The sequence below is a fragment of the Lontra canadensis genome, unplaced genomic scaffold, assembly GCF_010015895.1.
Source record: "Lontra canadensis isolate GAN:19392208 unplaced genomic scaffold, GSC_riverotter_1.0 scaffold9, whole genome shotgun sequence".
NCBI lineage: Eukaryota > Metazoa > Chordata > Mammalia > Carnivora > Mustelidae > Lontra > Lontra canadensis.
Window position 1 is genome coordinate 13,023,181 of NW_022631003.1, and position 24,746 is coordinate 13,047,926.

At 38.8% G+C, this 24,746-nt stretch overlaps 2 long non-coding RNA genes and 1 pseudogene across 4 annotated transcripts in view; 2 read left to right on the forward strand and 1 right to left on the reverse strand.

Annotated features, from left to right (window-relative positions):
* Positions 1 to 24,746, forward strand: part of LOC116866143 — a 193,540-nt gene that overhangs the window by 55,953 nt on the left and 112,841 nt on the right. For both annotated transcript variants that reach the window (XR_004382345.1, XR_004382346.1), the window contains exon 2: positions 12,590 to 12,725. This is a non-coding gene — a long non-coding RNA (uncharacterized LOC116866143). The remainder of the gene's footprint in view (positions 1 to 12,589; positions 12,726 to 24,746) is intronic.
* Positions 1 to 24,746, reverse strand: part of LOC116866144 — a 72,166-nt gene that overhangs the window by 9,202 nt on the left and 38,218 nt on the right. The window lies entirely within an intron of this gene.
* LOC116866457 lies at positions 21,878 to 22,109 on the forward strand (annotated as a pseudogene).

The following is a 24,746-nucleotide window of genomic DNA, read 5'->3' on the forward strand; positions in this document are numbered from 1 at the left end:
TTTTTCCTGAGGTTCCATTGCATCCTTGCTCTTTCCTCAATTATTCACCCTTTCCTTAGTTTCCACAATCTGATTAGCTTCCTCTTTTGTTTGAGCCCACTTATATTTGGGTTCTGTAGCTTGAAGTCAAAGGCACAAACAGCATAGTACAGTGTAGGTACCGGAAAGGAAGATGCATAACAATATTCGTGGATGTAGTAAAGACTCCATGATAGAATAGAAAAGCAAGTTGTAAATAAAGATGATCCAGTTAGTAAGAGTATATATTTCAGATGCATATATGCATTTAGAAAAGAAGGGAAGGATATATGTATGCTAAAATGTAGTTATGGGTGGTGAGATTTCTGAGGACTCTTTTTTAAAAAATGTCTCCTGTTTTTTCTTAAATTTTCTACAGTGAACATTATAACAGTCATAAATCTTTTACATACAGAAAAATAAGCAAAACTTCCTCTTACCCAATTTATTATCCTGGTATTTTCACTCAAAATACATTCTATGTAGGAGAGAAAATGGGGAAATTCAGCAAAAATTTTTCTGGGGCTTGACCCATTTACCCTTTTGAATGCTTTAGTAAGTTGATACCCATCACACCCTCCCCCAGCACCACTACCAAATTACTGTGAAAAACTCAAAAGTGCAGTTAGAACCTAAATCCTCTAAAATGTTTTACTTTTTTACTCCTTTTTGGATTGGAAGTCTACTTAATCATAATTAAAACCCAAAATTGGGTTTTAAGTACAGGAAAAAAATCAAGGGAACAATTATTCGTTGAGCATCTACAATGTGAGAGGCCATGCTAGTTTTGTAGGGAATCTAAAGAAGTATTGTTCGGCCCTCAAGAAGCTTAAAGGCCGGGGTGCCTGGGTGGCTCAATGGGTTAAGCCTCTGCCTTCAGCTCAGGTCATGATCTCAGGGTCCTGGGATCGATCCCCTCATCGGGCTCTCTGCTCAGCAGGGAGCCTGCCTTCCCCTCTCTCTCTGCCTGCCTCTCTGCCTACTTGTGATCTCTCTCTCTGTCAAATAAATAAATAAAGTCTTAAAAAAAAAAGAAGAAGAAGCTTAAAGACTGCATGGATTATAATAGGGAATTGCTTAAAAATACAACCACATGCCAGACAGTGAATCCCAAGTAACCTACAAATATCAGGTCTTCAGAAGCAGAGAAACAGCATTTCTGGGCAGGAATGGTCAGAAAGCTTTATAGAAGAAGTTAGTTTCAAGCAGGACATAGAAGAGAGGACATTCCAGGTTGGTGTGTGTGAGTTTATGAGTGTGTGGTTGTGTAGGGAGCATTTGAGTGAGCACAGATGAGCATGTGTGAATAGAACAGAACATTTTGGAGGGGACAGAGAATAGACCACTTCAAATGGAGCCAAGGGATTTTGGGTCAGATTGTAGAAGGCCTTTTATGGAAATATAAATATATTTAATTTTAGCTGTTCAGAATTACAGACCATAGCTTTTAGTTCACATACCAACCCAATTAGCAGTGGCAATCTGGAATGCTTTGAGAGGGATCATGAGGCAATTCTTGGGGGGATAAAAAAGCACCGGTATTGATGAATGGTGTCTATCCTGGGTGTGAGGAGTAAAAGTAGCATCAGGTGTGATATATTGGACCCTACTGAAGACAATAGGAAGCCGAGCCTTGGCTTTTTTTTATTCTCATTTTAACCCACTGAGCCACCCAGGCGCCCCTATTATTCTCATTTTGCCTGGTTCCTTAATGTTGATCCATGCTCACAGAGTGAACTTTTAATTTCCATGCATGTTTGCCCATGCAGGTATAAATATGAAGCTAGAGTTTGTATTAAGTTTCTAAGATATATTCATATTCCGTATAGCTGCAGCATATTTTTACAGTTGCACAATAAGTTAGCAAACCAGCCCCTCTGACCAAAAATTCTTGTGGAAGGTCAGAAGGTAAATAATGAGCCTTCTGATTATAATTTAACTTTCTATGTAGTTTGGCTACAGATATAAGATATGCTAAACATGCTAGATGAGTATGTCCAGTTATATGAGTTGTTTTTTTCATTATAAACATGTACATTGGCATTCTGATGTCTTTCTCTGGCTCATGCACGTTTTAGTGAGCATGAGTAAATCTGTGACTAGTCAAGGCAGGTCTCCAATGCCTGGAAGTGAAAGGCTGGATCTAGGCAGCCTTCCCTTGGAGGACATAGATTCTTTGCAATTTCCAGAAAGCTGTCTGTTCCCTACTGATTTTAATTAACTACTCTGGCTCTATTGGTTACCCTTTAAATATCTTTATTATGCAATATTTGACATATACAAAAGAATGCAGTAACATAACAAAAAAAATAAACAGCCATGACCCTCCTTCCCAACAACAAAAAAAATGTATTACTTGAATCACGTGCTTTTCTTCTCCTGCCTCTCCCTAAGAGGCAGCCATTTTTCTTTAAGTCGTGGTTATCATTCTGTTGATAATTTCAGCACATACATATATAAGTGTATTTTTGCTTGTTTTGAGCTTTATTAAAATGGTGTCATACTGTTTGTATGCCTTTCCCTTATACTACCTTTTTAAGATACAGTCATGTTGTCCATGTAGCTCCAGTGTATTTTCACCACTGTATGATACAAACTTTTGTGACTATGTCACTTTTTACCTTTCTGGTTTTTATTCTACTTTTTTTGTTTGTTTGTTTTACATTGCAAAAACTCTCCTATAGGAGGATTTTCTGCTGTGTCTTCTCTCTTGTGCCCTGTGTAAGAGTTTCTCTAAGGTATACATCTGGGAGTGGAAATTCTGGGTCATAAGGTATGTGGATATTCACCTTTTATGAGATAATGTAAAATTGTTCTTCAAAGTGGTTGTCACCATTTTATAGTCCTGTTACTGTTTATAAAATTTTGTCTTCTTTAAGGTTTTAGGGCAGGGACATGACCTAACAAAATGGCATTTTAAGAAGAGACGCCTGACATTTATGTGAAGGATAGAGTTGAAGGATACTTAAATTTGGAAATCCAGTAAGAACCCATTGAATTAGTCCAAATTTGAATTAAGATCCTAATTTAAAGGGTAAGCAATGGGTTTGGTTGACCAATTATTTTGGTCATTGTATTTGGTTATTAAAGTGGAAAAAAAATTAAAAAATAATTCCAGCATCATTAGCTTGAGACAGAATTTATTATTCAAACAGTAAAAATATGTTGAGAGCCAACTACATGTCAAGTTGTATATTAAGCAACAGTAATACGAAATTGAAATACAGAGACCTTTTCTTCAATTAAGGGGGAAACATTAAGTTATGATCATTTATAGGATAGCATTATCGCTATGATAATGGGGAATAGAACAAAGGGATCTTAGAAGTGCAGAGAAGGGTCACCTACTCCACTCTGGTGGGAGACTTCTGGGGGAGGGGATCTCTAAGCATTCCAATTTTGAGAAGCTGGAATGATCCAGAAGACACAACAGAAAAGGCATTTTAGGCCAAGAATACAAATTAAAGGCAAGGATGGCCTTTTGCTGTATTTGAGAAACTATTGGCATATAGGGGAACTTTTACTTATGGAAAGATTGTAGGGGTAGGCAGAAGCTGAATCCTGCTGTGCTGAGGAGTTTGGACTTTATGACAAGGCAGTGGGAGGCCTTCAGAATTCTAGCTCTGTATTTATACTCAGCTCCCCAGGTGTTTTGCCCATCTTCTGCTTTTGAGTGTGACCCATCAGCTTACACTTGCAGTTTGTGTCTAGTCACATTTTCTAGTTCCTACTACTAAAGGAATCCTACAAGAGCCTTCCTGGCTGAGACATTAAGGTCTTTATATCTTTATAGCCATTAATACTATATATAGCTTACTACCCCAGATGTTATCCACCTCCTTGTCTGGTTTCCAACTTATTTCCTTAGCTAGACCATTGTGTGCCTCTTGAGCCTGCCTGCATTATGACCATACAATTCCTCATACAAACTGGGCCTCTCTTGAGAGTGAAGGTGGTATTTATAGTTATTTGTGGCAACAAGGATAAATCAGGATTGTCTTTAGGGAAAGTAGTGACCTATGATCACCTCAGATTCATCTATAATGCTTTATCTTGTCTTTTGTGTGTTTGTGTCCTATAAGCGATTTGCCCCCCAACTCTCTCTTTTTTAAAAAAGATTTTATTTATTTATTTGACCGAGAGAGACACAGCAAGAGGGAACACAACCAGGGGGAGTGAGAGAGGGAGAAGCAGGCTTCCTGCTCGGCAGGATCCCAGGACCCTGGGATCGTGCCCTGAGCTGAAGGCAGATGCCTAACGACTGAGCCATCCAGGCACCCCCCAACTTTGTCTTAATGGCACATTTTGGATATTTCCTTAGTTGGGCAATTTTCCTCATTTAAACTCTTCTGTTCGTTTGGGATTTGCATTGGATCTTCTTGATGTAATGTCTTTGAAGTGTCTGGGATCTACTCTCACTTGGTCCTGGCTATCAGACTGGGAGACCAAGGCAGTGAGAGGGCCAGACCTGGAAGATGAGTGTGCTCTTGAGAAAGTAAATGCCTTCATTAAAGTGGGTAGTGTTTTTGTATAACTTCTAGGTCCAGGGCTCCCTACCTGTCACTTCAGATACCTTATCTCATAACTAGGTTTTATTATTATATCCATTTGGATGTTCAGAGAGGTTAAACAACTTTCCTGAAATCCCATTGCCAGGAAGGGTATGAGCCCCCAATTTTTCCCATGCTCATACCTTTCCATTCTAATACCCACGGTGATTTGTTTTAAAAAGGCAGCTAAGGTGTTTGAAAGGCCATCGAGTCCAACAGGCAACGACTGAATCCAGAGAACGTGATGCCAGGAGATGCCTGGGGCTCTGAGAAATGTCAGAGGTCCTTTCAGTGGGATGGATGGAAGGGCATGGATGAGCCTTGGAGGTCCAGGCAGAAAGGAATCATAATTAACTTAAGTTGCTCTCCCACAAGGCTGAGTTTACAACAGAAATTAATGAATGAGTTTACTACATTTTAATGCAATTTACCTTGAACGTGCATATAATGTACCATTTATAAGATATAGGTAACTAAAAAGGTGTGCAGGCAAAATTTCTCCAGGCTTCATTATTAGATTACATTATAAAAGATACTAATTGTGTAATATTCAAAACCCTCTGGTTAATTGTCCCCAATTTCTAAACACCCTGCCAAGTTTTCTTCCCACCAGCTTTCTGGGAGCCCTCAAAGAATGTGTTTAGAGATAAATATCCTCACCTGGGACCTGCAGCCTGTCTGGCATGCCTCTGCCAGGTGTCCTCTCAGGACATTCTCCCTGGTCTCCAGGGTTTCACGGACTCAGTGAGCCTCCCTGTTGGGCACCATCATTGAGTCCTGCGGATTGATTTCCAAGTGGGCGTAGGGATATACTAGGCCCCCCCATGAGCTCCAAGTCCCACCTCATCCAAAGCAGTCCACTTTTATCCAGTTCATAAGAGGACCCTTTCTATGTTGATTTTACTAAAAAAGAATTTGAACTTTGTTGTTTTTGTTTAAATTTGAACTTCTAACAGATGTTTGAAGACTGTTTCCCCAGAGCCTCCCTGGTGCCAGGACTCTGCTCCATTCCATGGAAAAGTGGCAAGGGGTCATTTTCCTGCTCAATGTAGAACTTTGTCACCTGGCAAACGAGGTAGTGCTATTCAGATTCTGAGTGTCACAACATTGCTTATTAAAATAATTTCTGCCATTCTGGCTTCCAGTTCCTTTCTCCAGAGGTGTCAGACCTGATCTGCGGGGCATACTGGGAACAAACACCCTGCTTTTCTCTGTCAGAGTCCTTAGTTGCTACTAATTGAAATTTAGTATGATCAGAAAAGGAATTGATTGAATTTAAGATTTCCCAGAAGGCCAGAAACCAGGTTTGGAGGCCCTGGCCAGGACCAATGCCCAGAATCACATTGAAGAACTGCTCTGGTGGAAAGAGCTCTATTGCTTCTGCCAGGCACATACATATTGCTGGTTCTGGGTCTTGGCTGGTATGTGACCTTGACCAACCCCCCTCTGGAAACTGATTTACCTGCTGCCATTCTTACCAGAATGGACCCCAGATGGCGCTTGTTTCTCTGCAACACATGCTTCTGATTCAAAACCTTGCTCAGGTGTGTGTGATTGTCAGGGCCTGTGTTAGGGCCCAGTGTCCTAGCAGCAAAGGAGGTGGGCAATTCTCCAAATGCAGGAAGCATGTTCGATTGCACTGAGAAGTTCAGAAAAAGTGGGCCTCAGCTGAGCTTCCAGCCAACAGCTGGAATCAGCTTCCTGGCTGTGTAAGTCATTTGGAAATATGTTCCAGATGAATTCCTGGATCCTTCTCATCACCAGATTTGCTTGAGTCACTGCTACTGTCTATACTGATATCTTTGTTATCAAGAACAAATAGCAGGCTATATGTGACCCTGAGCTCAGCCTCCATGTTGCATGGTTCATAGAAGGGTTCTCATTGTTTGTTGTTTTCTCATCAGATGCTGTGTGTTCCTTGCTAACGAATGTGAATCTAGCACTCTGCGCTTTCACTTTTGTTCTTTTTCCTCTGCTGCCCTCTAGGGGCCCCGTTTAGATCTTTGATGTGCCAGCCAAGAAACTTAACTGCCTGGTGGGAACTATCCTAAACATTTCACGTACACCTACTCCTTTATTCCTGACAATTTTCTGAGGTGGGTACTACTTTTAGTGTCCTGAGAAAACAAATGTCGGAATCAAATAGCTTGTTCAAAATATCCTTTAATGACCCAAACTGGCATTTGAACCAAGGCAGTCTTGGTCTATAGTCTTATGTGCTGCTCTATTCCCCCTCTGGTGTGGCAGAGTAGATTCGTTAGGCATCTATGGGAAACTTGTTTATTTCCACAGCTTTGCTTTGTAATATGGATTTTTACCTCTTGTCTGGATTACGGTACTAGAGGCCTTACTGGTTTCCCTGTTGTTAGTATCTTCCCACCAAATAATCTATTCTTGACATCGTAAACTGAAGGATCTTTTAAAAAGTGATAAAATGCATTCATTTCTTTTTACCTCTTCTCTCTACTAGAAGAACCCGTCTTACCAAGAGGTAGATTAGTCAACTAAGCAAATGCGGGTTCAAATCTGCTAGCACCCTAAAACCACAATCTAAAATGGAGTCTATTGATGTTTGGTTATAACACTTAATACACAATGTTTATTTCTGAGTAATTTTAGTATTTATCTTGTTCACCATCACACTTATCCTGTGAGGAAGGAAACACAGCTTCTCTCTTTTATGAACAAAATTCTACCAGTGCTCTGGCTTAGACAGAGTCACACAATAAATGTGGTACAGGGTTGGCACTGTTACTTAGAATAGAATTGTGACTCCTAAAACCTAAATGGTTTTCAAAATGTGAATGGAGAGGCGCATACGTGGAGCCCTTTAAATATAATCTGAAACAGAAGGTTACTGTGTAAAACAGATAAAGCTGCTCAGGTTGAATAGGGGGCAGTAACTCTAGAGGGTATGTACTTGGCCATTTGCAGACACAAGCACAGCAGAGAAACCTCTTGAGTACAGCTTCAGAAACTCCTGGAAAGCATGTGTGGTGAAGAGCCTTTTTCAGCGATGGAGCTAGGGATCAAGAAGTTGCCAACCCCAAACCCATAATCAATATTTATACTTATCTTCAACGTTTCAGTTCCTTTCTTTATCTCTCAATATTCTAGTTTTCTGTGTCACATGAAAAAAAGAGAAATGTTGAAATTCACACAGTTACTGTTATGACCTCACCTATAGAACCGTGGCACCTCCCAGCCGAGACCTCCAGCTTTGCACCTTCTGTTTTCCACTTCATGTTGAGCCTGAAGAGACTTTACTGAGATTTAAGCTCCCTTGTCTGGTGGGTGGGAATGGGAGGAGGGGATGCCAATGAGGAGGTGGTTTACCAAGTTTATGTTCTAGGCCGGTCTTTTCTGGAATCAGAGCTGTGTATCTGCTGTTTTGTCAGCTGATTCGTAAAAAGTACAGAGAGTCAAGAAAGGCAACAAGATACTCAGTAAGGGTTCTTGGATGAAAATACCATTTCTCAAGCTCTTGTTTTTTTTCAGTTCTTGTTGCTGAGCACAAAATCACCATATTCAGCTTCAGTGTGAATCTAGATCATGGGGGGAGATGATTTTAGATGGATTCCCTTATGATTCCCTTATGATTAAGTAAATTTTTGTCTGCCTATTTTTGTTGTTTTAAAAAGACTCCAGGGTGATTCTGATGCAAGCAGGTCTGATGCAAGCGACACTGGCCTATGGGTTTAGTAGGGAAATTTGAATTAAGTAGTATTAACATTATTTCCCATATTATTCTTTTAATATGGGTCATTTGGATTCCTCCCAAGTTTTGTTTTGTTCAGCTTTCCTTTTTGGGAAAAACATAGATAAGCTTGAGACCTGTGGGGAAAACCAAATTGTTATGATCACATTGGCCCTGAGGATTGAACTATTTCTAGATTCATCTATTCTGACAGAAATAGTAATTTATTCTTGTTCTTTTGTGTAATCTATCCTAAATACATTCACCTGCTGTGCCATATCTCCCTCTTCATTTTCCACTAGGAGCTTTAAAAACCTGTAGTTATAAATCTCCTATCTCCTAGACTGATGCCATGGCTCATTCCTGGCTTTGCCTTCCAGCATTGGAAGAAAAAACTGATTATCTTTGTGACAATATAATAATGCCCACCTCTGACATCCCTGCTTCATGGTGACATTGGTAAGGAAATAACTTGGCAGGGGGGAAAATACACATGGCCTGTACTGAAAGTCTCAGAAAATTTGAAATGTTGAGGCAGCCGAAGACAAGGTCTTACAAATGTAGCGTTGTGAAGAATTTTTGAAAGCCTTAGTGAAACAATTGTTTTTAGTGTTTCACTACATTTATGAATCTGTAGCACATCAGTGGAAAATATGATTCTGTGAGAGGCAGCTATGAGGGTGGGCTGGGGTAGAATGTTGGGTTATCTCTAAAGACACTTATACTCTACTCATAAATGTACTTCCCAGATATTACACTTCACCTTTCCAGACCATAGGGCTTCTTAGACACCTAGTCTGATTTAGAGGCAGCCCTTCAAGGGGAGACTTTGAAGTTTAATCAGTAGGACCTAACTGGGTAGCTTTATAGACAGAAGCTCAGATTTAGTTATCAACATTAATAGGTTGACCCTTTCATTAATGTCAGCTAACACACCATAGCCTAATGTTTGAAAATTCTACTTTGTGCTCAGTTAAGTTTTCTTCCACCCAGTCAAGTGTGACCCAGTTTCCCATTCTGTACATATTTGCTGTTCTTGTAAATCACATGAAGGCAAGAAGATTGGTCCAGAAAGTTCTAAACCATTCAGAGTTCAGCATCAGATTTCCAGGCTTGTCCATTTATGATTCTGTTGTTGGTTCTCACCCACCCAGTTGCTAGAGGAGGTAGAAATGTTTTCAGCATTCAGGTCAACAAACTCACTTGACAGGGACAGGAGTTCTAAATGTATGAAAGATACAAATAGTGGATACACCAAGGGAGGAGAAATTACATTCCTATCTAGATCCTGGAGTTGTCAGACATGCATTAATTTGAAAAATATTTAGTGTGTTCTGCCTGCCAGAGTTGAGAAATGAGTAAGATTAATGTGTTAAAACGTTGACTTTAAAACATTGAAAAATCTACATCTTGTGTCCTTGTGTACAACTTCCCTTTAAAGGGGTAAGTTTGTAGAAAGTTAGAATGAATGGTCCCAGAGTGGGATAGCCAGATACCTCCCTATTAAAGGCAGCCTTTGGCTGTTTCTTTTGGGGAACTATTAAAGCAGTTCATGTCTCTTCTGTCTGGAATCTATCTCCCTCTTTGCTGACTCCGGCTCAATGGGCCAATCTTAATGTACCAGTTCATAAAATTGGAATAATAGCACCTACTTCGTAGAGTCATTGTGAGGAGTAGAAATTGTTAGATGTGATAAATAGAAATAGGATGAGGATCCCAAATGCCCTTTGTCTTAGGTTGGGTTCTCTAGAAGCTGAGCCAGAGACAGATCCAGGCCAAGTGACTCATTGAGAGAGTGCTCTTCAGGAAAAACCTGTAACACCTCCAGGGAGGTAAAATTGGTATAGACAAGTTGCTCATCAAGGATATAGTCACAAGTAAATTCTATTGTTGGCCTGAACAGTGGGGGACTCTGACCATAAATGGTACAGCAGAATTACCATGATATGGGGCCACCTGGGCTTTTGTGGCCAACTGGCTATACTGTATGTATGTATGTATGTATGGCCAACTGGCCATACAGTCAGCCATTGGTTGGTGGGAGTGATAGGGGTAGGTGGTGGTTGTGTTGGTGCTGGGGTAACCACCCAGTTGTATGTAAGGTGACTTCTATCAGTCAAGGGCCATTCTCAGGTACTTTTAACCTCTACTCCTGAAAGGGAAACCCCTCAAGACTGTGTCCCTGAGGACCCCATTCTGTCCTTATTACTTACTCATCTGATATCCAGTGAGAAGTTATCTTTGAGCCCCCCCTTTGAGTAGTGTGTGTGAAACAGAAGCAGTGTGTTTCAAGATTCTAGCACAGTGCTAGGCAGACAGGGGATTTATAGATGCCAGCTTTTCTTTTGTCTTCCCTTGTCCCTAGAGAACTGTCTCTCATTTTAGATAATTGCTGCTAAAGAATCCTCCTTCCAAGTCATGCCAGCGGTGAAAAAAATAGAAGAGACTGTAATCCAAGCAGTTGGCACATAGTACATAATAAGTGTTGGGTACTTTCCTTCCTTCATTCCTTCCCCTTCGTCTTTGTCTCAGGATCTTTGTTTCAGGATCATTTATGTGTTTGAATTTCTTAAGGTATAGAAGAACTTGTTTTTGTCAGTTATATTGGACAGTATCAATAATAATCACCATAAATACTAAGATCCAAGTGAATTTGGAGTCATAACCATTTGGGGGAACATATTTGCAGAAAATAGCCAAAGTTTATCTTTTTTTTTTTTTTTAAGATTTTATTTATTTGTCAGAGAGAGAGGGAGAGCGAGCGAGCACAGGCAGACAGAATGGCAGGCAGAGGCAGAGGGAGAAGCAGGCTCCCCGCCAAGCAAGGAGCCTGATGTGGGACTCGATCCCAGGATGCTGGGATCATGACCTGAGCCAAAGGCAGCTGCTTAACCAACTGAGCCACCCAGGCATCCCCAAAGTTTATCTTTTTGAAAACCTTTATTTTGTTTCTGATTCTTTTAAAACATGTATAGTAGACACTATCACCCAATTTGGTACTTAAGTATCAAACTTAAGTACTTTTTACTTAAGTAAAAAGTTTTACTTAAGTAAAAAGTTTTCTGTACTGTTTTAAGATACTCTTAAGGGGTAAGGCTTTCTGTTGTAACCCTTGACCATCCCATGCCTTCTGCCTCGCCTGCAGTTAACTGTCAGAAGCAAAGAAAGTGCTTAATTAATACTTGTTATCTTGATCAAGTAGATTAGTGGGCAAATTAAGACCTCCATAAATCAACTGAAAATAATCCCTTAAAAAAGAAACCACGTGAGGAATTTCTTCTAAAGTTTTGTGCCAGAAATTTAGCAATAACTAGTAATATTTTAAATGCTTCTATGTTTTTGCCCAGTAATTATGCTTCTATGAATGTGTCCTTAAAAAATTGGAACAAATTCCTATGTCCATTAAAAGAATTAAATCATTACATTCAGAGGCCATTAAGCAAGAAGGAGATAGATGTATGTTCTATATAATACATAGAAAATTTTTGTAGTTAGTATTTAGTTGTGAGGTAGAGATTAAAAAATTAAACTTTTCTTTTAGCTGAGTCAGCCGTCCTAACACTATTTGTTAAATAGACTGAATTTTTCCTACTAAATTGAAAATGTTAATTTTGCTGTATATCAAGTTACCATAGATAACTGGATCTTTTTCTGGATGCTACTGATTGTGTCTTGCTTCAGTGGTATCACAGTAATCTGATCACAGTACCTTTGTAGATAGTCTTAATAGCTATGTAGCAAGTGTTCCACCCTGCCTGGCTCAGTTTTCTTCTTTATGAAAATTTACAGGCAATCTTCTACATTTATTTTTATATTTACTTACAGCTTTTATCTGGTTTAAAAAAAAACTAAAAATATTTTAGTATGATTGAAATTGCATTAAAATGAATTTGGGCAGAATTGCTAACTTTATAAAAATTTCTTTTCTGTTCACTGTCCCTTCACTTAATCTTACAGGTTTCCTATACTCCAACCCTGTTTGGGGGGGAATAGGCTATTTATTTTCTGACTGGTTAATGCCACTATAAAGAAAAAGTATTTATTTGCATTTATTTTATATCAAGTCACTTAATAAACTTGTATTCTGATTTTTAAGTGTTGTAATTCTTCAGCTCTGTTGGAAATTTTCTGTGGTTTCTTTAACTCTTAGATACAGAAAGGATAGAGTAAATGAAAAACCTTCCTACAACCAAGTTCAAATTAGTTTCACTCTTATTCTTTATTAATCACCATTCCTAAAACACCTTTCCACCCTATGAGGGAAGAAAGGAAAGCAACATATAAGCACTGTGTGACCAAGTCCTTTGGCTCTCACTCCATCTAGGACAGCATGACCACCAAACTCCTGAACTGGAAATTCCCATGGTCAGTGGAGAAAAAAATCTAGCAGCTGATGCATGAGGACCCACAGCCTGGCAAGTTCTCTTTGTATCCTATCATGTGAATAGAAGCCAAGGAAGGTAGGTTTATTTAAATTTTATGGGACTGATTTAAATTGTTAGATAAGGTACCTGGAGGCCAGCCTCAACCATCCCCATTCTCCTTTCTCCTGGGTTAAAATCAGGATTACAGTGGCCTGGTCCTGATGGTTATACATTCTGCAAAATAGCTTCACAAAACTGTAGTCTCTAAATAGGTTTGCAAAAAGAGAAATGTAAATTTATTCAGTGTAGCTGGTTCAACAATTTTGTGAATTAATTTTGAAAGGAGGACCTTGATTTTATTTCTTACATGCTTTATACAAGGGGGAAGGACAAGGGGAAACTCATTAATGGTTTCTAGTCCAAGAAATGAACTAGCATGTGGAATTTTCTGTGACCCTTCATGACCCTTCTCTCTCAGTAACCTCTATGTTGAACTTTTGGCCCTTTGTCCCATCAGCACATGTAGTTCCCTTCTATCATTTCTATTCATCTATCACATGGATTTCAGTGAACAGTCAAGAATTACCCTCCATACATACACTTCCACCATTGCCCACCAACAAAGAGTGTAGAGATGGAGTGATTTTTTAAGTATTTAAAACTGTATTGAAATAAACTCAAATGCCTGCATCAACTTTTTTAAAAGAGAAATAGATGATAAAATTTTCTGAAGCACTTACACACGTGGGTCCCTTTGAGGCAAAGTTCCTAGTGATTCAGTCACACTGTTCACAGCTTAGAATTCTGTAGGATACATCTCTGCTGGATATACATGTTTCAGTTATTTGTTCTCTAAAAAATAAAATTCTGGCTTTGACTCATAATGGCTATATAGCAACACCTGTTTTGTTATTAAGCATTTTGAGCATATAGACAACTGGTATTTCTCTACCATGCTATCTCAGCAGAGGCTGATAGATGAAATCGCCCTTCTTTACTGAGAGATCCTGTTGCCCTCTGGCCCACTATGTGGGATTATGTTTTAGTACCAATTTGGAGAAGTTATATTTCTTAATTAATACACGCCTATCACTTTTTTTTATTAAAAACTAATATGTCATTATCAAAGACATTTCAAAAATCAAGAAGATAAAAGTAATGACAGTGCCCTTAGCAAACACTAAGATTCTCCGCTGTACCATCTCTGCATCTGTGTCAAATAGTATTAGTTATAAAAATATCAGCCCAAGAGTGAATATTCTTGTTTTATTTTATGTTTCTATTACTAATGATGAATATAAGTTGTATATGCTTATTGATTAGTTATAAATAATAAGTACAATTGTTTTTATTTTCCCTTTCATATTTATTTAATTTTGCAGTTATTTGTATCTCCCACCTACCCAACTTTTTTTCTGTGGAGTTTTTGGTCAAGTAATATAAGCTTATAATACAGTAAGGTACTGTTTTTAGTATTTTCAGCAAGCATTTCCACAATTTGATCCTAGTCTCATGATTTTTCAGTTTCTGTATTGAAGTTTTATATTTTCATATAGTGTGATCTTTCATTTTTTCCCTTATGTCTTTCATCATTTCTAAGCTTAGTAAAAATCCCTTTGCCTCTAGACATTTGGTATTCATTTTACTTTTTTCAACTAATTTCTGTTTGATTTTTTGTGTTTACTTACTTAATTTATCTAAAATTTATTTTGGTGTGTGAAATGAAATGAGATTCTAAATAGATTTTTTTTCCAAAGTGCTAATTGATGACTCAGATAGCACTATTGACTAAAGCTTCACTTGCTCATTGATTAATGGGGTCTCCTTTATTGAATACCATGGTGCTATATTTAATAGGTTCTAGTTCTGAGGCATAATTCTGTTTATTTTTAACCCAGTAATATGTATTTATTTCAGAGGCTACAGAACATATTTTAATAGGTTATATCTGCTAGGATTAGTCCGGTCTTAATTTTTGTACTAGTTTTCTTTATTATCTCATTTCTGCTACTTTCCAGATTAATTTTAGCATGGTTTAGTTATATATATGTGTGTGTTTATTGAAATTTTGACAGGAATTATTTAGAATATATAAATTTATTTTAGAAGAACTGTTGTCTTTACTATAGTCAAAGAAGAAAAGCTTCTTAATCTTTCAGACTCAACAAATAGCCATAATATATGCTTAGGACTTAGCAGAGTATAAGGAAGGGTTTAGAAACAGAAAATGCAAGCAGGTTGATTACTGTAGTAAATAACTAGACACTTTATGGTGTTTTGTTATTGTTCTTTCTGTCATTCAGGCTTTGTTCCTTCTGTCATTCTTCTTCTCCTTTTCAGAAAATTTTTCCAATCCATTAAGATCCAGGTCATACATAACTCTTTGTTGGTCTTCAAAGACCCTGACAGTCACTTCCTTCTCTTTAACCTTTAAGTACTTGTTTATATTTCTCTGATCAGCTTGTCTCTTTGAGTTGTAGCTACTTGCATATGCTTCTATCCTTCACTAAACCCAAGTCCTTGAGTGCAGGCACCTTTGCTTTTCATCGTTATAAACTGAGTGTTAACTATTGAGTATAGACTTCAGTAGTGTTTATTGAATGACTACTCATTCAATAAACTACTAAATGAGTAAAAGAAAAATTTTATTGCACAAACATTTCCATCAGGAAAATACTGAAATAAGGATTTCTCGGAAAATTTTGATATGTTTCAAACATTCTGAGCCATTTAATAGAACCTGGTGAAACTCAAATATTAAATCTGGTTGTGTGCATGTGTATATGTCTGGTAGGCACAATTTCCTCCGAGGATTTCAATATGACGTATGTGGGTTAGTTGGCTCATCACTTTTGTTATCCAAATAATTCTTAGCTTTAGAAAGCATCACTATAAAGCACACAGCAGCCAATAGGTAAACTTTATGAGCTGGACCAAAATGTCATTGCCAAGCTGGACTTTCCCAGGTGGAAGGCCCATGTGCTAAATAGAAACTGCAGTGTCTACCTGTGAAAAACATTTACATGTCAGCAGAATTGACTTTATATGCGGATGGGGTTGATAATTCTCTACAGGGTATTTACTGCCTCCAAAAAATTTGTCCCTATCCACCTGCAAAGGAGCCAAATACTCTCATCATTGCATTATTCTTTTAAGAGTGTTAAAACAAATTAAATCATAATGATGTAGAGCACTAAATTAGGCATGTATTGGATTATATATGTTTTTTAAACCACTTAGTACTAATGGCCACCCCATCCTCAAACATATTCCAGATCCTTTTTAAAAGAAAATTCTATTGTGTATTCCATATTCACAACCTTACCCATGAACACAATCCTGATTCAAACCCTTCCTCAACACAAGCTTGTTATCCACTGCTGCTTCATGTCTTGGACTAGATCTTTGGTTCCATTTACCTGGTTGTAGCCTTGGCTCTATTTTTTCAGTCTTTCTGGTTCTCTACTTCCTGAAGGTTTAAATAGTCTCTGGCCGTTGTAGATAAATATCATATCCACTGTCTTTAGGCCTGGGAAATTTTGTGCCGTGTAGGAGATAGAGCTTCTTCTGGATTATTCTGGCACAAGTAGGAATTAAACCCTACAAGGGGTCTCTGACCATCAATCAGGGGAAATATGACTATAGGTGGGTGGTTTAAAGGAGACCAGCTCTTTGGAATAATGTTAAATATTGTATATTTATGGCATCACAATCAAGTCAGGACCAACCACATCACATTAAGGAATGCTGTGTTATTCTAGGGTTCTATTATTCAGCATGACATTTTGTTTCTGACAATTAATGGTTAGCTCCATTGTACTTCAATACATATCCAAGGAATGTGGGTTCCCCACATTCCTCTGAGAGCCCTCCCCACCAAAATGTATTTTATCAAAAGACTGTTATTTATAAGAAGTCTATGTAGAGCAGCTTGTCAGAAATGGTGTACTAAGAAAATGACTGTTAATATAGTACTAATTATTAATATTGACTTGTTTATTATTTTTAAAATGCTTTACATATTATTATTTGGTCTCCCTGATTCTAACCTTGGTCTGTTAAAATATGTTCTCAACAAAATATACTGTTAAAAGATGGTATATCACTCTTCTGCTCTAGACCCTGCAGTGGCTTCCCAAGTACCTCTCCCTGGGATTGAAAATCCAAATCCTTAGGATGAGGTTGACAGTTCTCTGTGATACTTACTCTATCCCCCAAATCCTCCCAGTCTGCCTATAAAAGGGTCTCAAATGCTTACCATTAGTATTGCCTGTTTAGTTCAGGGTCATCGGAACCAATTAAGTCAGATGATTTGAACATGTGCACAGGCCTCATGATCTCCTTTCTTTTACTGCTCAGATTTCTTCCTACTTCCCAGCTCATTCAGTCTAGCCAAACTGGCCTCCTTGAACTTCTTCTAGCACTGTACTTCTGGGATGAACCCCACTTGGTCCTGATCTATGATGTTTTGTCTGTATTGTCACATTCAACTTGTTAAAGTTTTGTTAAGGATTTTTACATCTCTGGTTCTGGGGTATATTTGTCTTTAGTTTTATTACTGTCTTTGCCTGGTTTCAGTATTCGACTAGTGCTAGTCTCTAGTCTCAGAAAATGAGTTGGTAAGTATTTCTTCCTATTCAGTTTTCTAGAAGAGTTTGTTTAGATATTCTGTCTCGTTTGCTTAAATGCTTGGTAGAATTAACCAGTCAGTTTTCCTTGTGGAAAAGATTTTCATTCAATTTCTTTAACATGCACCAGTTAAAAATAGATTGGGGAGGGTATGTGTTATAATGAGCACTGGGTATTACATAAAACTGATGAATCACAGACCTGTACCCCTGAAAAATTTTTTTTCTACTTTTGCTTTTTCATTTTAGAGTAAAAAGAAAAAAAGAAAGAAATCTTTAAAAAGGCAGAAAAAAGTAGGTTTAATTTCTTAATAGATACAGGGCTATTAAAAACGTAGTTCTTCCTTCCTGAACGAGCTGTTGTAGCTCATGCTATTCAGTACATTTGTGCATTTCATTCAAGTTGTTGAGTTACTGGCATCAAGTTCTTCAGGATATTTATTTTATTTTATTTTTTTAGAGAGAGAGAATACATGCAGATCTGCAATGAGGACAGAGAGATAAGCAGGAGTTGATGATGGTGGGTCATACACTATAGTTGGGCTTTGTCCTAAGTCTAATGAGAAGCCATTTGGGGTGTTGAAATCAGGGAGGTAATGATATCCAACTTACTTTTAAAGCTATCTCTGGTGAATATATGGAAAGTAGGCTGTGGCAGGGCAAGAAAGGAAGCAATAAAACCAATCAGGAGTCTGTTGCAGTAGAGCAGGCACAAGAAGAAGGTTGAACCTGAAGTCTCTAGTGGAAGTGGTAGGATGTGGAATTGGTAGAGTTGACATACTTGCTACTGAGCTGGATGTACAGAGTGAAGAATTTGGCAGCCTACATGATTCCTAAGGTTTTGGCCAAAGCAACTGATCAATAGTGGTACCATATCCTGAAATGGAGGACAACTGTGGAAGGACTAGTCATGGGCTGAATTTTGTCTTTCCTCAACCCCACTTCCTGTGTTGGAAGCCAAATCCCAGTATGACTGTCTTTGGAGACGGGGACTTTAAGGAAGAATTTAAGGTTAAATGAAATCACAAAAGTGGGACTGTAGTCCAATAGTGCTTGTGTCGTTATAAGAGAAGGAAGACAAGAGGGATATGTGTACATAGAGAAAAGGTGTGTGATGGCACAGCAGGAAGGTGGTCACTTGCAAGTCAAGGAGAAGAATCTCAGGAGAAACCAACCATGCTGGCACCTTAAACTGCTAGTTTCCAGAACTGTGAGAAAGCAAATTTCTGTTGTTTAAGCTTCCCAGCCTGTGTATTTCATTGTGGCAGCAATACTATCCTAGAAACCTAGCATACAATACAGAAATGAAGAAGATAGTTGGGGGAAATATCAAATTTTCTATTAGACATGTGGAGTTTGAAATGTCTATTAGACTTCCAAGCAGAGACCCTGAGTAGGCAGGTGAATATCAGGGACGAGATGGAAGCTGGAGATGTAATGAAAAGATTTAGCATAAGCATGGTATTTATTATAGGGAGAACACATATTACCCAGTTTCTATATTCCTATGAGGAACCTCCATCAGTGTTATAGTCCTGACTTCTCATTGTTTTTGGAGTCACTCTTCCTTAGGAGGAGGACTGACATAACTTGATTGGTGAGTTTCGGAGAAAGAACCAAGCTTCATTAATTTTCTTGTATCTTTTTGGGATGTCTGCCTTCAGAGAATATAAATTTTCTTATCTTCCAGGCTATTTTTCAAGATGCAGCTTGCACTAGGAGAAGCCTGTGGTTATACAGATGTTCCTATGAGTGAATGAGATAGTCAGCAAAATATTAGCAAGTCTAGTTACCTGGTGATTCAAGGGGAAAAAATAGTTCTACAGAGTTCCAGGCAATAGGACAAGGACCACCACATGCAATAGTTGTTACAGAATTGAGCTTTGCCTGGAATTATATTCTGCAGTATAAGTATTTCAATAATCAGTAATAGAAGTGACATTTTGACCTTTCTTTGATGCTATACTTAGACTAAAATTGATTGTGAACTTTAGAGTTCACTAGATAAGGTCACCTATCTAATGGATACCAATAGAGAAAATCATAGGGTCAAACATAGAAACTTGGGGCTTTCCAACAATTAGATGATGAGATAGGAATCATTAAAGGACATTGAAAGTTAAGGCTAGAAGAAACCAGGAGAGTGTGATGCTGGAAACCAAGTGAAGAAAATATTTTAAGAAGGAAAGAACAGTCGTCTGTTTCAAAAGCTGCTGGTTTGTTGACCTAAGTGAGGTTTTATGAAATTGGTGGTATGACCATCTCCTCTCTTTCTAGTTAATTTCGTGAAAAGAAGAAAAAAGGCATAACTCCATCTGGTTTCACTGGAGGCTGGATATCAGCATAGACTCCTACATTCAATCACTTAGTTAAACATCTTCCTTAAGGAGGGTGACCAGCCATCCTGGCTTGTAGTTCAGGGAATGAGCAGTTTCCTGCTATGCAGGATTTTCATTGCTGACATAGGAAAATCTGAGGTAAACTGGAATGAGTTGGTTAGCCTGTCTTCAGGTAACACTCCCTGCAAACATACAGTTATACCCATAATCATACCACTGTGGCTACTTATCTTGCACCTCTCAAGGTAAACTATTTCACTGAGAATGTATGTTCTCCTTAGTGGTGATGTAGACATGGATTGGGGGAAAGAAAAAGGAAAATTGCTGACCTGTCCAGTCACAGATAAGGACACTAGCAACAAGCCTACTTCCAATTTTGTAAGATAAAGACCATGGTCTCTTGATGTAAGGTGATGGTAGGGAGGTAGATGAGAGCGCACGATTCCATAGGATATGGTTTCTCCTTAAACATGGGTGAGGTTTTTTAGCCATATAAGTAAATGGTAATCCATTATCAAAGTAGGGAATTTAAAGAATAGGAGATTTGTGAGAGAAGAATAATGATTTTTGTTTTGGACATGTAAAGCTTGGAGAGCCTAGGGGCCACTAGAGAGTGTGGTGCAATATAGTGTAGTTCTTACGGGCATGGACTTGATTGAGCCTTCCTGCCTGGATTCAAATCCTACCTCTTCACTCATGATTAGCTCTGGGACTTTGAGTAGACTTAATCTACTGCACTCAGCTTTCTTATATATAAAATGAGTGGAATAATGGTGGCTCTGCCTCATAAGGTGATGGTGAGGAACAGTTTCTGACACATAGTAAGTGATAGCTACTCCTCATAGACTGAAGGAGCTGGATCTATGGGAAAAGAGCTAATTAAACAAAACAAAATGAAAGAAAACTGAGCTGGCAATACACCAGTAAGGACACTGAGAAATGAGATGCCCAAAAGAGATGAACAGGGCAGGTGGGAGATTGAAGAGAGAGTGAGAGAGAAAGAGGGAGTGTGTGTGTGTGTGTGTGTGTGTGTGTGTGTGTGTGTGTAGGAGAGATAATAGTGGAAGGGCAGTTAGACGATATATAAAACTTTAAGGTTGATTGTTAAAAAGAATATATTGTATCATGGTAATACATGATTTATTTGTTTCTTGTCTCAATTTTCATTTGGTGTTTTTATCAATTAGCTGTTTCTTCAAAACAAACCTTGTCAAAACGTATTTTTTCTGCTCATAAATTGCTGTGTTTTAGCAGTTTGGACAGGGCTCAGCTGGATGATTAGTTTGCTGGTCTGCCTGGGGTCACTGTTCTTACTGCAGTCATCTGGCAGGACAACCGTGCCTGGAGGGCCTCCCTCACGTGTCTTGAGTTTGGGTCTAGTTTTTGCCCGAGGATGGTCTCTTATCCTCATGGAGGCTGGCCCAGGATTCCTTATGTGGTGGTCTCAGGGCAGCAAGAGCCTGAGAGCAAAAGCTTAAAGGCCTTTTAAAGCCAAGGGTCTGAAGTGATATAGGGATAGAACCAAAGAAGAGAATATTCTGAGACCTGAGAGCTGGAGAGAAGCCAGTATATCTTCAATATTGGAGAAGTCAAAGTGGAAACACATTGAGTAGACCCTATAGAAACACAGAGGCTCAAAGGACCAGGACAGAATGGAGATACCTATAGCACTCAGCTCAGCCCTACTTTCCAGTGGGGTTTGCTTTATGGGCTAACAGCACCCAAAGGCAGATGAGTACTTACTGCAGTGGTTGACAGGGAGACTTGGTACCAAAGAACAGTGCCAGGCTAATGCTGCTCTGTTCTCTGCTCTGAAATCTTCTGGGGTCATTGAAATCCTTCCTCCTCCCTCTTCTCCCTGGCCAGTTGTGGCTATTAGCTAACCAGAAAGTGAGCGAAGAGGTCGCTGTTTCAGTAAGGAATGGTATGTTTTCTATTTGGGATGCTTCTTCTACTTAACCACCACTGTATCTACTATATTCACATTTATCCTCAGATCCCGGTAAGTGGCAGCACATTAAGATAAAGGCATTGCAGGGGAAGCAGAGGTCCAGGAAACCATGTTGCCCTTGGCGTTGATGTCAGAGATGACGCTGTACTAGGATGGATCACATAATCTTGCAGAGATCATAGGAAGATTATTTCCTACATTTTTAAAAAGCCAAACCTTCCCTGAACCAATCTTATCTGTAGCTCCTATCTAGGGCGTCTGGTTTCCATTTTTTTCTGTTTTCCTTTTGGAATTTGAATTCAAGGAAAAAATTATTGAAAGGTACATTGGAGCTTTGCACAGTGGCAGTATCGTAGCCAATGAGGTTTATCCGAGGTGCGATTATTGCTAATTGAAAGGTTCATTGGAGCACAGTTTGGTATCAGACTGCCTGAGATCATACACGTACTGGCTATATGAGTGAGGTAAAGATAAAAACCTTTCCATGCCTCAGTTTTTTTCTGGAGGGCAGTGACAGTAGCTACCTCATGTACTTGTTGTAATGATTAAGTGAGTTAAAATACAGCTGTGGCAACAATGCTGAGCACATGGTTAGCATTCAAAAGGTCTTAGCTATTATTGTGACTATTGTTTGGTTTTTAATTTTTACATGCCACGTAAGCCATGATAATAAAATTACAGAAAGATACCTAAATATTTGTACTTAAATTGAGGAAATACAGTATGCATACATAAAATATTTAAAGAAGAGTTAAAAGTGTTTGAGAAAAACACTTAGACTAATTACCCATTCAAGTATTGAGGATGATGAATACAGGGAAAGATATTTAATAGGGGACCTACAGCTTAAAAGGAGGGGCCTTGAAGAAATGGTGTTTAGTTTGGGATTCTGTGGGAGGATCACTGGCCAGTGTAGAAAACCACATTCAGTAACGCAGCGCCCATTCCCCCTGGTCAATTGTGGCTGCTGGTGGGGAAGAGGCCTGTTCTTTTCTACTGCTCTCACTTGACTCTTCTGAAACATTCTTTCACTCCACTTTTTTGGGTGTGTGGGTCAAAAGTTCAGGAACTTGTCGCTCTGACATAGTACCAGTTTGCTCGTGTCGAGTTGCAGTTTTCATCATGATTTCAGAAGTCGAGTTTTCCACAACACTCTATCAGGTTCTCTTCAAGGGCATATGAAAGCTGATTTCAAAGAAAACAACGTTGGGTCTTCTTGGTGAAAAGTAAGGCACTTCTTGAGCTTGGAACATTTTGTTTACTTCTCTGCTTACTTCATATACTTTGTCCAGATTCCGTTATCTGGTGGAAATATGTACGTAATTCTACAATTGCGTTTCTTCGCACATCTGAAATTTTATGTGGCAGTTTGCTAACAGCTACAATTTTTTAGTTTGGTCTTCCTTAGTGGTAGTAATGCTGTATTTCTATTTTTAGTCCAGTGACAAATTACATTTGGCCCTTCTATCTTAAGATTTTAGTATGTTGGTGTATTTTGGTGTATATTTTATTATATTGGTGAGAAAGAAAATCAAATGTTCCCTTATACTGTCTCCCTCAAAATCAGTCTCCCTCATACCTGTGCTCTTCACTTTAATCCACACACAACACCACACAAACTGTCTTGCTAAAGCACCGGTCTGAGGTTGTCCTTTCCTTTAAAAACAAAACAACACAAAACAAAACCCTGATGGCTTCTGTGGCATAGAGAGTCAAACCTTCATTCCATCGTGTGACATTCAAGGCCTGTCCGGGCTTCTTCCCAGGCCCGTTTCCCAGGCCTCCTTTACTCTTTCTCTTGTTAAGAGCCCACCCCCCCCTTCACTATCCCTGTGTGAAGGGAGTTTTCTGTGCTTTGATCATGCAGATTCTTTGCATGACATTGGCCTTTCCTCTTCTCTTCCTGGAAATGTTCTAATCATGTTTCAAGGACTTTTCTAACTAGCCCATCCAGCTCTAAATAATTGGTCTCCCTCTGGGTTCTCCAAGCTTTGGACCCTTACTTCTTCTGGTCATTACCTGTTGGTGGACTTCTGTCCATAAAAGCCACAGTTTATTGAGAAGTGTTGAAATAGTTGGCTTCAGAGTCAGTTCAGACTGCCTTCTCAATCAGTTTGAGTTTTGGGAAACTTGAATTTAAGGCCTCTAATTTGTCCATTCCAGCCATTACATTTGTTGTCCATAGGCCCTCTAGATTCTGACTTTTATTAGAATTTTATTAGAATTTACCTAGAGTTCTAAAAACACCTTATGAGCAAGTTGGAAATTAAAGGCACTTTATCTAGTATGGGTACCCATTTGGGTGTCTGGGATTCTATTTACATTTTTTTTTACATTTTCTTCAGGCCTCACTGAGGTCAACCTCATTAGAACTGCTTTTACAGACCAGGAAGCTTAGATTCTGAGAGTTGGATGATGTGCTCCTGAGTCACAGGGGGACAGGGGAATGCAGTGGATGTAAGCATAGGTATTTGGAGCCAGATTACATTGGTTTAGAGCTACACTGCCTGGGTTTGAATCCTGGCTCTGCTATTACTTAGCTTGTACCAGTTACTAAACCTTTCTGTGCCTCAGTTTCCTTCACTGGGAAATATGATAGTAGGGTCTTCCTCGTGGGCTTTATTTTTCTTAAGATTAAGCCACTGTAGGGGTGCCTGGGTGGCTCACTGGGTTAAAGACTTTGCCTTTGGCTCAGGTCATGATCCCAGGGTCCTGGGATCAAGCCCTGCATCGTGCTCTCTGCTCAGCAGGGAGCCTGCTTCCTCCTCTCTCTCTCTGCCTGCCTCTCTGTCTACTTGTGATCTCTGTCTGTCAAATAAATAAATAAGATCTTTTAAAAAAAGATTAAGTCACTGTATATAAAGTATATAAACAGTGTGTGATGTGGTAAACACATAAAAGTGTTAGTATTACTATTATTATTAGTATTATTATTGTTGTTAACAACTCTAATGAGCACACACTAAAAAGTGAAGGAATCAGCATTTGTGTAGGTTTGTTTGGCTCCAGAACTGTCTGCTTGTATATGTCAGACTGCCTCTTGCTTTGCCTCTATGCCTTGAGATGAAATGGTAGAGTGAAAAGTTCTTTCATCTTTTCCCTTAGGAATTCAAACCTTTTATTAAATTATTGTAGTTTAAAATGCAGGACTAGTCCCTCCTGTATACTCTCTGGAGATTGAAAGCTTTAGCAACCTTAG